Source organism: Mastomys coucha, unplaced genomic scaffold (genome assembly GCF_008632895.1).
Source record: "Mastomys coucha isolate ucsf_1 unplaced genomic scaffold, UCSF_Mcou_1 pScaffold15, whole genome shotgun sequence".
Lineage (NCBI taxonomy): Eukaryota > Metazoa > Chordata > Mammalia > Rodentia > Muridae > Mastomys > Mastomys coucha.
The window spans coordinates 88,634,092-88,639,636 of record NW_022196897.1 but is presented as its reverse complement, the minus strand read 5'-3'; positions in this window follow the sequence as shown (position 1 = coordinate 88,639,636).

The window sequence follows — 5,545 nt, the reverse complement described above, 5'->3', positions numbered from 1 at the left end:
AAGGACTAAGACTCATTATAGTAGCAACATAAACAAACACACATGCCTTTTCTTTACTCTCTTGCCTAATTGCTTTGGCAGGAACTCCAACTACTATGTTGAAAACAATAGTAAAAAGTGGGTATCTTTGTTTTGTTTATAAGAAAACACTTCAGAGAAAGGTTTTTAGTTTTTAAAAAGCTATTTGCTTTATGTGTATTTTGTCTGCATATATGTCTATGTGCCGATGTTCAGGCAGTACCTGTAGTCGACAGATCTTCTTAGACTGGAGTTACAGACAGTTATGAGCTGCTGTGTGGGTACTGGGAATCAAATCCAGGTCTTCTGCAAGAGTAGCAAGTGCTCTTAACCAGTGACCCGTCTTTCCAGGACCAGCTTTCCCCTTCTCACCATTAAGTATGATGTTATCTCTGGGCTGGTTTCTTATGATCTCTATTTCTGTTGAGGTGTACATGTAACTTGTTGACAGTTTTTAATCAGAATGATGTTAATATTTGTCAAACACCTTCTCTGCACCTGTTGAAATGTTTATGTGGGTTCTGTCTTTCATTTTATTGATGTATCATACCACATTTATTGACTTATATACATTGACTCATCCTTTCAGCCCAGAGAAAAATCACATGACCATTGTAGGCGATCTTGTCAATGTGTTGTGAAATTTGTTCGACTCACGTGTTGTTGAAGGTGTTTGTATTTATGCTCACAGGGGATCCTGAACTGTAATTTTTCTTATAGCATGCCATCTGGATTGGTATTGGGGCAATACTAACCTTAGAAAATGAGTGTGTGAATATCCCCTCTTGAATTTTTAGAAGAGTTTAAGAGGTGGCGTTTATTTCTTTAAATGGCTGGTGGAGTTCAGCAACAAAGCCATCAGGTCCAGAGCGAGTCTTCAGTGAGAGAGTTTTTATTAGCAGGTCTGTCTCCTCTGAGCTTATTCCTAGGCATTCACATTTTCTCTTTAGTTACAGTTTGGTCTTGCTGAGTTATGTTGATCTAGGAAGTCGCCCATTTCTTTTGTCTGATCTAATTTGCTGGCATATAACTGCTTATACATTGTTGTGATTCTTTGTATGCTTTCTGATCCCAGAAGCGATGTCTCTCATTCTATTCTGATTGAATCGATTCTGATTGTTTGATTTTTCTTTTAATTTTGTGGTTCCAGGCACTGCTGCACAACAGGTGGGGAAAGGATGAAGTGAAGTCTGGAATGGGGGAGGGGAGTGTCTTCTTGGAAGATTTCAGTGTTAACAGCTCTTTTAGATGATATTCAACGAAACAGCTTCTGTTCTTTTTGTTTGTTTGTTTTTCGAGACAGGGTTTCTCTGTATAATCCTGGCTGTCCTAGAACTCACTCTGTAGACCAGGCTGGCCTCAAATTCAGAAATCCACCTGCTTCTGCCTCCCAAGTGCTAGGATTAAAGGCATGCGCCACCACTGGTAAGTTTCGGAAAGTGGGAAGGGGGTTCTTCTTAGGGTGGCGTTTCATTGGCTGAGGCTTAGGGTTCATTTGCATAGAGAAGCATTCCGGGAAGTTGAACCTGTCATTTCCGCCAAGGATTACCGATATTCCTCAGGTAGAGTATGAGGGTTGGGGCTCCCCAGATAACACAGAGAAGAGAAAAAGGGAGTCCTCTGTTTTGCACTTAGCCTAGGGGAGCTGTCCAGACATGGTAGACTATGATCTTTAAATAGCAGAATCTTCCAACAAATTTTGTTGATCTTTTCTGTTCTTTTTCTAGTCTCCGTTAGGCTTACTTATTTTCTTCAGTCTTTACCATTTTATTCCGTATAACAACTTTGGATTTAGTTTGCTCTCAGTTTTCTCTTCCCAGTTGCCTGGGTGTTGCATTCAATTGTTTATTTGGATTTTTCTTTTATGGGTTTATTGTCTTAGGCTTCCTTTTTAAAATTGGTTTTGCCATGTCTCAAAAGTCTTGCAATACTTTGTTTTTGCCTTTGTCTCAAGATATTTCTAAATTTCTCTCAAAGTCTCTCTCTCAGCTGGTTGGCTCTTTGAGGCCATGTCACTTTGTTTCTAGACTGTCAGTTACTCTTCTTATGGCTGGAACCAAATGTTGATAAAGAGACTTAAGGGAGGAAGGGTTGTGACTCACGGTTTGATGGTCCAGTCCATTGAGATGGGGGACTCATGACAGCAGCAGGAGAAGCACAAAGCAATGGATGCTGCTTCTCAGCTTACTTGCTTGCTTGGGATCTCAACCTGTGGAAAGGTGCCCCCTAAATCTAGAAGTTTTTTCTCTTAACATAATCTAGGAAACCCCTCACAGACATTCCCAGGTTCCTTCTCATCCCCAATCCCATCACACTGACAATCAAGATTAATCATCACACGATTTCAGAGAGATTTTAGTCTATGTTGACAGAAGCTCTCGTCATGATGGTGGCAACATGTAACAGCTGCTTATTCATGCTAACAAGTGGGCAGGAATCTCAGGCTAGAACCAGGGAAAGGCAGAACCTTCGAAGACTCACCTTTGATGACCAGCTTATGGCAGGCAGGCCCCTTGTTCTAAAAGATCCTTAGCTTTCAACACAGTGCTACAAGCTTGGGACAAAGAGCTCAAAGCATGAGTGTGCGTGAGCATTTCAAATCTAAACCAGATTTCTGAATTTTCCAAAATCCTATTGTCTTTTAATTTCACGCCTTTGTAATTGGAAAAGGTACTCAAAGTAATTTCTCTCTTCTGAAATGTTTAAAAACTGGTGTCCTAACAAATGGCCTGTCCTGGAGAATGCTGTATGCACACTGAGAGCAATGTGCATTGTGCAGCTGTTGGATAGCATGTTCTGTACCTCAGAGTTTCATTTCTATAAAATACAGTTCAAGCCCTAGGTACAAAAATAGACCTGTAACTAATTCTTGTGTGGTTTCCTGATAAGAAGGTTTATGGTTAATTTTTATTGATCTGGCTGTCTAATTGAACATGATTTTAAAAATAAGATCATTCTTTTTCTCTATATAATGAGAATTTTATCTTATTTTTTATTTCACAGGAAGGACATTCATAGTAACACTGCTTGCTTGTACATTATTTACAAGTTTGTCAAAGATAAACTTAGAGCTTAGCTTTATAACTTACAAGAATCTTTATTTCTTAGATGAGCATAGTTTTCTCTCCTTTTTCCATTAATGTGCTGCCTTTAATCAAATATTAAACCTTACCTGGGGATGATTTGAAACTTTATTCTGGTATAACCCTATTTAGTATTAATGATTATCCTTGCTACATGATAATTTGATTATAAATATTAGTTTATAATACCCTGTCATGGTCAAAAGAAAAGATGGTCTGAATTGTGTTCCACACATGAATTCTGAACCATATGTTTGTTTGGAGGTTATTCTAAAGAGAGAGAGAAAATGAACCCCTCCTTTTCTGCTTCCTAAAAGAATACCTGCCAGGTTTATCCCTCACCCTTGCTCTTTGCATGTGTTGAAGAATACTCTAGTGAAACTAACTTGAGTGAAAGCAGCATTTCCTTTTGGTGAATGATTTTCATGATGGACTCAAGTCCATGGCTGAGTCCTGTTTACTTTTAAATTTGCTTTTGTAATTTAGCTTTTTACTTAATTTTGTCCACTTGAATACAGACAGCATGTACACATGCACACACACATAGACATAGTCATAGTCATAGACATAAATACAAGGTTCTCACTTACATTCTTGATTAATTTGCCAAGAGTTTATCAACTCACTGACCTTTTCAATGCTAACATTGTCTGCCATCATCTTCTTCATTGTACATTATTTTCCCTTACAGGTCTCTGGACTTTTTCTTTTCTCATTCTTAATGCTTTCCTTTTTCCAGTTCTTAGCCATTCTCCATCCCCTAACATGTTTATTCAGACTGTCCATTTCAAATAAATAATGATACTGGTATTGTTTTTTAAATCTAAAATGAAATTTTATTTTATTTATAAAGTATTTATAAATGGTATTTAGTGGGAAAACAAGTTTAACGGGGAGCAATGATGAGCTTTCTAATTTAGTGCTGGTTAATCTCTTGCTTTATAACATTCAAACACTAAGAGCAGTTTACACTGTTGTTATAAAGAGTGACTGAGTGTTCTCAAATCTCTCACTGTCTGTATATTGCCCACTGTGCATTTCTGTGTTAGATGGGATGTCTTCATTAAACTCCTTCCCTCAAGGCTCCGAGATCTATGCAGAAGAGGAGGCAGGAAGATTGTAAGAGCCAGAGGTGGTGGATGACTCCAAGGAAACAGTGTCTTCCAGACACAACAGGACTGATAGACTCACAGACACTGTGAAGCATGCACAAAACCCAAATAAGTTCAAAACTGACAAAATTATAGCACAGAGAAGGGGTCATATGTGCCTTCTCTCCTCAGGGCTAGACTGCCTGGGAGCAGTTGGCTAACACAAAGAAAACTCCATGTGTGTTTGTTTTGTGGGCTTTTTGTATCATTGTGTTTTGGCTGATTTTAGAGGTAGATATGATCTGGGAGGAATTGTTTGGCATACAAAATATATTACATGAAAAATGAGTTCACATTTATGTGCTTGGGGGTGCATGCATATACATGTGTGGAGGCCATAGGAAAACCTCAGTTATTATTCTACCTACTTTAAGACAGGGTCACTTACCAATGAGTCTGGAGCTAACCAATTATCTGGAATAGCTGACCAGCAAGCCCTAGGGAGCTCCTGTCCCCATCTTCACAACACTAGGATTGCACACATGTATCACCATGCCTGGCAGATTTATTGCAGTTCTGGGAATTGAAATTGAGTCCTAATGCTTGTGAGGTAAGCCTTTACTGATTGAACCATTTGTTCTGGCATTTGATTATTTTTAAAGATTTCAAATATCTAATGGAAAAATTTCCCTCCCTTTTAAAAGCTATTATTTCTCAACATTTCTATTTTCTCCAGTATTTGACTCATGAGGACTCTTCCCATGCAAACTCTGGTATCTGGTGAGTTTCAGTTTTCTCTTCCTATTGTTTTGTCTATGTCTGATTTTGCCTAGTTCTTTGGCCTATGTTTTTAGCATATCACACTGCACATAATAAATACCAAGAGTGTCACTTAGCTGATTCTCTGTGACAGCTAGTCCCCAGTTACATAAATGGACCAGGGGCTGTAACTTACCGTAGCTGCACTCAGGATTTCCTCAGCCCAGACACACATTTGGACAGATACTTCTACTCTTATCTGCTTAAAGAAAACCAACCAACCATCCAACCAACCAGCCAAACAACCAACCAGCCAAACAAACAAAACCTACTCTCTCTTTTTGAAGCATCTAGTATATTGGGACATTCTTCTTTTTAAAGGTAATCTATCCTAGTCTACTCCCTGAGCTGTTATAGAAAATCTCCATTGTGTTTCACTGGGTCTTTGCTTTGTAGTTTAAACTAAAAGCCAAACAGTTGAAAATTCACCAAATTTTTAAAAAACTTTTATTGCATTATGATGAGAAAAGTTACAAGATTTCAATTTATCTGAACTTGTTAACATTTAAAAACATATTTTAATTAAATAGAATT